The following is a 9297-nucleotide window of genomic DNA, read 5'->3' as shown; positions in this document are numbered from 1 at the left end:
GTGTGTGTCTCTGTCTCTGTGTGTCTGTGTGTCTGTGTGTCTGTGTGTGTCTCTGTCTCTGTGTGTCTGTGTGTCTGTGTCTGTGTGTGTCTCTGTCTCTGTGTGTCTGTGTGTCTGTGTCTGTGTGTGTCTCTGTCTCTGTGTGTCTGTGTGTCTGTGTCTGTGTGTGTCTCTGTCTCTGTGTGTCTGTGTGTCTGTGTGTCTGTGTGTGTCTGTGTGTCTGTGTGTCTGTGTGTCTGTGTGTCTCTGTGTGTCTCTGTGTGTCTGTGTGTCTGTGTCTGTGTGTGTCTCTGTCTCTGTGTGTCTGTGTGTCTGTCTCTGTGTGTGTCTCTGTCTCTGTGTGTCTGTGTGTGTCTCTGTCTCTGTGTGTCTCTGTGTCTCTGTGTGTCTGTGTGTCTGTGTGTGTCTCTGTCTCTGTGTCTCTGTGTGTCTTTCTCTGTGTGTGTCTCTGTCTCTGTGTGTCTCTGTGTGTCTCTGTGTCTCTGTGTCTCTGTGTGTCTCTGTGTCTCTGTGTCTCTCTGTGTCTCTGTGTGTCTGTGTGTGTCTCTGTCTCTGTGTGTCTCTGTGTCTGTGTGTGTCTCTGTCTCTGTGTGTCTCTGTGTCTGTGTGTGTCTCTGTCTCTGTGTGTCTCTGTGTCTCTGTGTGTCTGTGTGTGTCTCTGTCTCTGTCTGTTATTATCTGTTATTTCTGTTTTGCTCTTATGTTTCTTTAGATTAGCCAAGGAGGCTAAAAAGTTCATATGCATCGCTCTCTCTCTCGCTCTCAAAAGTTTGGGTCAGTCACAGTGGTCAGGTATTCTGCCGCTGTGTACTCTCTGTGTAGGGCCAAATAGCATTCTAGTTTGCTCTGTTTTTTTGTTAATTCTTTCCAATGTGTCAAGTAATTATCTTTTTGTTTTCTCATGATTTGGTTGGGTCTAATTGTGCTGCTGTCCTGGGGCTCTGTAGGGTGTGTTTGTGTTTGGTAACAGAGCCCGAGGACCAGCTTGCTTAGGGGACTCTTCTCCAGGTTCATCTCTCTGTAGGTGATGGCTTTGTTATGGAAGGTTTGGGAATCGCTTCCTTTTAGGTGGTTGTAGAATTTAACAGCACTTTTCTGGATTGTGATAATTAGTGGGTATCGGTCTAATTCTGCTCTGCATGCATTATTTGGTTTTTACGTTGTACACTGGATATATTGCAGAATTCTGCATGCAGAGTCTCAATTTGGTGTTTGTCCCATTTGGTGAAGGCTTGGTTGGTGAGCGGACCCCAGACCTCACAACCATAAAGGGCAATGGGCTCTATGACTGATTCAAGTATTTTTAGCCAGATCCTAATTGGTATGTCGAATTTGATGTTCCTTTTGATGGCATAGAAGGCCCTTCTTGCCTTGTCTCTCAGATCGATCACAGCTTTGTGGAAGTTACCTCTGGTGCTGATGTTTAGGCAGAGGTATGTAGTTATAGTTTTAGTTTTTTGTGTGCTTTAGGGCAACAGTGTCTAGATGGAATTTGTGTTTGTGGTCCTGACGACTGGACCTTTTTTGGAACACCATTATTTTGGTCTTACTGAGATTTACTGTCAGGGCCCAGGTCTGTCAGGGCCCAGGTCTGTCAGGGCCCAGGTCTGTCAGGGCCCAGGTCTGTCAGGGCCCAGGTCTGTCAGGGCCCAGGTCTGTCAGGGCCCAGGTCTGTCAGGGCCCAGGTCTGTCAGGGCCCAGGTCTGTCAGGGCCCAGGTCTGTCAGGGCCCAGGTCTGTCAGGGCCCAGGTCTGTCAGAATCTGTGCAGAATATCTAGGTGCTGCTGTAGGCCCTCCTTGGTTGGTGACAGAAGCACCAGATCATCAGCAGACAGTAGAAATTTGACTTCAAATTCTAGTAGGGTGAGGCCGGGTGCTGCAGACTGTTCTAGTGCCCGCGCCAATTCGTTGATATATATGTTGAAGAGGGTGGGACTTAACCTCTAGTGACACCCCATCCCGGGTCCGGGAGTGTAATCATCGACTGACACTAATTAGCTTAATGCAACGGACATAAATATTCCTAGAAAATATTCCTATTCATGAAAATCACAAGTGAAATATAGTGAAACACAGCTTAGCCTTTGTTAATCACCCTGTCATCTCAGATTTTCAAAATATGCTTTACAGCCAAAGCAAGACAAGCATTTGTGTAAGTTTATCGATAGCCTAGCATAGCATTATGTCCAGCTAGCAGCAGGTAACTTGGTCACGGAAATCAGAAAAGCAATCAAATTAAATCGTTTACCTTTGATGAGCTTCGGATGTTTTCACTCCCGAGACTCCCAGTTAGATAGCCAATGTTCCTTTTTCCAAAAATATTATTTTTGTAGGCGAAATAGCTCCGTTTGTTCTTCACGTTTGGCTGAGAAATCGGCCGGAAATTGCGGTCACGAAAACGCCGAAAAATATTCCAAATTAGCTCCATAATATCGACAGAAACATGGCAAACGTAGTTTATAATCAGTCCTCAAGGTGTTTTTCAAATATCTATTTGATAATATATCCATCTGGACAATTGGTTTTTCAGTAGGACCGATTGGAAAAATGGCTACTTCTGTATTTTACGCGAGAATCACTCTGGGAGCAGTTGTCAGGTGACACTTACACAATGTAGTCGCTTACGGGTATTCTTCAACATAAAGGCGTGAAACTACGTCACAATGCTGTAGACACCTTGGGAATACGTAGAAATAGTAATCTGGTTGATAGCCCATTCACTGCTCAATAGGGACGCATTGGAACGCAGAGCTTTCAAAACATGAGGCACTTCCGGATTGGATCCTTCTCAGGCTTTCGCCTGCAATATCAGTTCTGTTATACTCACAGACAATATTTTTACAGTTTTGGAAACTTTAGAGTGTTTTCTATCCTAAGCTGTCAATTATATGCATATTCTAGCATCTTGTCCTGACAAAATATCCTGTTTACTTTGGGCATGTTATTTTTCCAAAAATGAAAATACTGCCCCCTAGTCACTAGAGGTTTTAAGCTCTCACCCGGCCCTGTGGAAAGACATTTTCTCTTTCTACTCTCCTTTCTTAACTAACTCATAGCTACTAAGGCTCTCCTTTCTCTCGTTCCTCTCCATGTATTCTAAAGCTTTCTTATATTCTCTCTCTCTCTCTCTCTCTCTCTCTCTCTCTCTCTCTCTCTCTCTCTCTCTCTCTCTCTCTCTCTCTCTCTCTCATCCTCCCCTCCTCTCCTCTCTTCATGTGCTCTCCTTTCTCCCTCATCCACTGTCTCCCTCCCTCCTTCCCCCAGTTAGTCAGAATCAAATCTTTCACATCAGTCCTCATCTACAGAGAAGCAGGAGAACCCAGTATTATAATGGCTGGGGATATAGACCCTGTAGGGGGATAACAGGGTAATAATTGTAGGAGAAGCAGCTTCTGTGTCTGAAATCTGTCAAGAACATCCACAGAGAATCTCTCTCTCTGTGTCGCTCTCTCTATATGTCTCTCTCTCTCTCTGTGTGTCTCGCTCTCTCTGTGTGCGTCTGTGTCGCTCTCTCTCTGTGTCTGTGTCGCTCTCTCGGTGTCTCTCTCTCTCTCTGTGTCTGTGTCTCTCTCTCTCCTCCCCACCAGGCATGTAGCATCCTCTCAGGGGGGTGGAGGGTCACATTGTGCTGGTACACAAGGACATTATGTAACCAAACAGAAGGCTCTCTGAGATTTTTTGTGTCGTCCTCAGGGCCATTCACACAGGATGTCCTACCATACTGATCACCCTCCCTCTCCTGTTCTCTCTCTCCTCTCCCCTCCCTCTCCTGTTCTCTCTCTCCCTCTCCCCTCCCTCTCCTGTTCTCTCTCTCCTCTCCCTCCCTCTCCTGTTCTCTCTCTCCTCTCCCCTCCCTCTCCTGTTCTCTCTCTCCTCTCCCCTCCCTCTCCTGTTCTCTCTCTCCTCTCCCCCTCCCTCTCCTGTTCTCTCTCTCCTCTCCCCTCCCTCTCCTGTTCTCTCTCTCCTCTCCCCTCCCTCTCCTGTTCTCTCTCTCCTCTCCCTCCCTCTCCTGTTCTCTCTCTCCTCTCCCTCCCTCTCCTGTTCTCTCTCTCCCTCTCCCCTCCCTCTCCTGTTCTCTCTCTCTCTCCCCTCCCTCTCCTGTTCTCTCTCTCTCTCCTCCCTCTCCTGTTCTCTCTCCCTCTCCCCTCCCTCTCCTGTTCTCTCTCTCCTCTCCCCTCCCTCTCCTGTTCTCTCTCTCCTCTCCCCTCCCTCTCCTGTTCTCTCTCTCCTCTCCCCTCCTCTCCTGTTCTCTCTCTCCTCTCCCTCCCTCTCCTGTTCTCTCTCTCCTCTCCCCTCCCTCTCCTGTTCTCTCTCTCTCTCTCCCCTCCCTCTCCTGTTCTCTCTCTCCTCTCCCCTCCCTCTCCTGTTCTCTCTCTCCTCTCCCTCCCTCTCCTGTTCTCTCTCTCCTCTCCCCTCCCTCTCCTGTTCTCTCTCTCTCCTCTCCCCTCCCTCTCCTGTTCTCTCTCTCCTCTCCCTCCCTCTCCTGTTCTCTCTCTCCTCTCCCCTCCCTCTCCTGTTCTCTCTCTCCTCTCCCTCCCTCTCCTGTTCTCTCTCTCCTCTCCCTCCCTCTCCTGTTCTCTCTCTCCTCTCCCCTCCCTCTCCTGTTCTCTCTCTCCTCTCCTCCTCTCCTGTTCTCTCTCTCCTCTCCCCTCCCTCTCCTGTTCTCTCCTCTCCTCTCCCTCCCTCTCCTGTTCTCTCCTCTCCTCTCCCCTCCCTCTCCTGTTCTCTCCTCTCCTCTCCCCTCCCTCTCCTGTTCTCTCCTCTCCTCTCCTGTTCTCCCTCTCCTCTCCCCTCCCTCTCCTGTTCTCTCTCTCCCTCTCCCTCCCTCTCCTGTTCTCTCTCTCCTCTCCCTCCCTCTCCTGTTCTCTCTCTCCTCTCCCCTCCCTCTCCTGTTCTCTCTCTCCCTCTCCCCTCCCTCTCCTGTTCTCTCTCTCCTCTCCCCCCCTCTCCTGTTCTCTCTCTCCTCTCCCCTCCCTCTCCTGTTCTCTCTCTCCTCTCCCCTCCCTCTCCTGTTCTCTCTCTCCTCTCCCCTCCCTCTCCTGTTCTCTCTCTCCTCTCCCCTCCCTCTCCTGTTCTCTCTCTCCTCTCCCCCTCCCTCTCCTGTTCTCTCTCTCTCTCCCCTCCCTCTCCTGTTCTCTCTCTCCTCTCCCTCCCTCTCCTGTTCTCTCCTCTCCTCTCCCTCCCTCTCCTGTTCTCTCCTCTCCTCTCCCCTCCCTCTCCTGTTCTCTCCTCTCCTCTCCCCTCCCTCTCCTGTTCTCTCCTCTCCTCTCCCCCCTCTCCTGTTCTCTCCTCTCCTCTCTCTCCTCTCCCCTCCCTCTCCTGTTCTCTCCTCTCCTCTGATTATTGGAGGACCAAAAAAGCCGATTAATCAGATTATTTTTATATGTTTGCAATACTGAATGAACACTTTTATTTTATAATACATAAATAAAATCGATTTAGTCTCAAATAAATAATGAAAGATGTTCAATTTGGTTTAAATAATGCAAAAACAAAGTGTTGGAGAAGTAAAAGTGCAATATGTGCCTTGTAAGAAAGCTACCGTTTCAGTTCCTTGCTCAGAACATGAGAACATATGAAAGCTGGTGGTTCCTTTTAACAGGAGTCTTCAATATTCCCAGGTAAGAAGTTTTAGGTTGTAGTTATTATAGGAATTATAGGACTATTTCTCTCTATACCATTTGTATTTCATTAACCTTTGACTATTGGATGTTCTAATAGGCACTTTAGTATTGCCAGCCTGATCTCAGGAGTTGATAGGCTTGAAGTCATAAACGGCGCTGTGCTTCAAGCATTGCTAAGAGCTGCTGGCAAACGCAGGAAAGTGCTGTTTGAATGAAAGCTTACGAGCCTGCTGCTGCCTACCACCACTCAGTCAGACTCCTCTATTAAATATCAAATCATAGACCTAATTATAATATAATAAACACACAGAAATACGAGCATTTGGTCATTTAATATGGTAAAATCCGGAAACTATCATTTTGAAAACAAAATGTTTATTCTTTCAGTGAAATATGGAACCGTTCTGTATTTTATCTAACGGGTGGCATCCATCAGTCTAAATATTCCTGTTACATTGTACAACCTTCAATGTTATGTCATAATTATGTAAAATTCTGGCAAATTAATTACGGTCTTTTGTTAGGGAGAAATGGTCTTCACGCAGTTTGCAACGAGAATTTCTTTTAGCTAAATATGCAGGTTTTTAAAAAAAACATACTTCTGTGTATTGATTTTAAGAAAGGCATTGATGTTTATGGTACATTGGTGCAACGATTGTGCTTTTTTTTGCAAATGCTCTTTTGTTAAATCATCCCCCGTTTGATGAAGTTGCTGCTGATTATATGCAACGCAGGACAAGCTAGTTAACTACACATGGTTGACGATATTACTAGGTTGACTAGTGATATTACTAGGTTGACTAGTGATATTACTAGGTTCACTAGTGATATTACTAGGTTGACTAGTGATATTACTAGGTTGACTAGTGATTGTGAAGATTGATTGATTGTTTTTATAAGATTCGTTTAATGCTAGCTACCTTGGCTTCTTGCTGCACTCGCGTAACAGGCAACTTACCTTGGCTTCTTGCTGCACTCGCGTAACAGGCAACTTACCTTGGCTTCTTGCTGCACTCGCGAACAGGCAACTTACCTTGGCTTCTTGCTGCACTCGCGTAACAGGCAACTTACCTTGGCTTCTTGCTGCACTCGCGTAACAGGCAACTTACCTTGGCTTCTTGCTGCACTCGTGTAACAGGCAACTTACCTTGGCTTCTTGCTGCACTCGCGTAACAGGCAACTTACCTTGGCTTCTTGCTGCACTCGCGTAACAGGCAACTTACCTTGGCTTCTTGCTGCACTCGCGTAACAGGCAACTTACCTTGGCTTCTTGCTGCACTCGCGTAACAGGCAACTTACCTTGGCTTCTTGCTGCACTCGCGTAACAGGCAACTTACCTTGGCTTCTTGCTGCACTCGTAACAGGCAACTTACCTTGGCTTCTTGCTGCACTCGCGTAACAGGCAACTTACCTTGGCTTCTTGCTGCACTCGTAACAGGCAACTTACCTTGGCTTCTTGCTGCACTCGCGTAACAGGCAACTTACCTTGGCTTCTTGCTGCACTCGCGTAACAGGCAACTTACCTTGGCTTCTTGCTGCACTCGCGTAACAGGTGGTCATCCTGCCACGCAGTTTCCTCATGCAATGTAATCGGCCATAATCAGCGTCCAAAATGCTGATTACCGATTGTTATGAAACCTTGAAATTGGCCCTAATTAATCGACCATGCCGATTTAATCAGGAATCCTCTATTCTCCAGTCTCTCCCTCCCTCCCTCTCCACTTCTCCAGTCCCTCCCTCCCTCCCTCCCTGGATTGTCCTCGAGGTTTTCGCCTGCTATATCAGTTCTGTTATACTCATTATTTTAACAGTTTTAGAGTGTTTTCTATCCAATGTTACCAATTTATATGTATATCCTGGCTTCTGGGCCTGAGGAACAGGCTGTTTACTTTGGGCACGTCAGACAGGCGGAAATTCAGTAAACTAGCCTTACTCACTGTTCTGCTGTGATGTTGAGGCTATGGTCAGGTTCTGAGGTGGACTGTTCTGCTGTGATGTTGAGGCTATGGTCAGGGTCTGAGGTGGACTGTTCTACTGGCTTCTATGCGGGAGTGGCTGGCTCTCTACGGGCTTTTTCTGTCACACGTTGTCCCCTTCACCCTCTCCTCCATCCCCTCACCCTCTCCTCCAGCAGTCTGACCCTCTCCTCCATCCCCTCACCCTCTCCTCCATCCCCTCACCCTCTCCTCCAGCAGTCTGATCCTCTCCTCCATCCCCCTCCCCCTCACCCCCTCCTCCATCCCCCTCACCTCCATCCCCCACCCCTCTCCTCCATCCCCCACACCTCTCCTCCATCCCCCCCCACACCCTCTCCTCCATCCCCCACACCCTCTCCTCCAGCAGTCTGATCCTCTCCTCCATCGCCTCCCTCCCTCCCTCCATCCCCCACACCCTCTCCTCCAGCAGTCTGATCCTCTCCTCCATCGCCTCCCTCCCTCCCTCCCTCCCTCCACTTGTCCAGTCCCTCCCTCCCTCCCTCCACATCTCCAGTCCCTCCCTCCCTCCCTCCATCTCCAGTCCCTCCCTCCCTCCCTCCCTCCACATCTCCAGTCCCTCCCTCCCTCCCTCCCTCCACATCTCCAGTCCCTCCCTCCCTCCCTCCACATCTCCAGTCCCTCCCTCCCTCCCTCCACATCTCCAGTCCCTCCCTCCCTCCCTCCCTCCACATCTCCAGTCCCTCCCTCCCTCCCTCCACATCTCCAGTCCCTCCCTCCCTCCCTCCACATCTCCAGTCCCTCCCTCCCTCCCTCCCTCCACTTCTCCAGTCTCTCTCCCGTCTTTTTTCTCCTCTGTTATTCAGAGTGAATAGCTGAGATGCTTTTGTAGAATGTTTCTATGGTGACAGGCCATTTGAACAAGTCCTCATTCAGACTGTACAACCCTGCTACTGGAGAATGACCAGGTTACAGACGGACGGACGAGGGGGAGAGAGAAAAACATACACTCGAAAATACTGTCAACACACACAGGTTGAATGTCTCATGTTAGATGACCATCGTTTTCCCATTTCCCTGTGAGAGGCAGGAGAGGACTGTCCTGTCCAGTCTGTATGAATGATTGGAGGTTGATGAACCTCAGAGTTGACCGGTACACGCACAGCTGTCCCCCAGCAGAATGTCACATGACTCACTTCCCACTGCTTTCATTGGCCAAGTCGAACAGAGGACGAAAGGTTTTACTACCAGGTAGCCCACAGTACAGTCTATTTGAGGTAGACCAGTATCAACTAACTCACATAGACCACTTTTTGTTTTGCAAACATTTCTAAAAGCCTGTTTTTGCCATTCTGGGGTATTGTGTGTAGTTGTGTGCGTCGTCAGATTTCAAAAAGGATTTACGGCGAAAGCATAGCATTCGATTGTCTGAGGACAGCGCCTCACATTAGCATATTTTCCAAACCAGCACAGGCGTCACGAAATAACAAATAGCGATTTAAAATCAATCACTTATTTTTGAAGATCTTCCTCTGTTTGCAATCCCAAGGGTCCCAGCTACACAACGAAGCGTCGTTTTGTTCGATAAAGTCCTTCTTTATATCCCAAAAACGCAGTTTTGTTTGTGCCATTGAATTCAATAATCCAGTCCTTCAACATGCATACAAAGTTACCAGCAAAGTTCGTCCAAACGAGTCAAACTATGTTTTTTATCAATCCTCAGGTTGTCTAATATCTAA

This window comes from Oncorhynchus tshawytscha, linkage group LG14 (genome assembly GCF_018296145.1).
Source record: "Oncorhynchus tshawytscha isolate Ot180627B linkage group LG14, Otsh_v2.0, whole genome shotgun sequence".
Taxonomy (NCBI): Eukaryota; Metazoa; Chordata; class Actinopteri; order Salmoniformes; family Salmonidae; genus Oncorhynchus; species Oncorhynchus tshawytscha.
Note: the sequence above shows the minus strand (reverse complement) of the source record.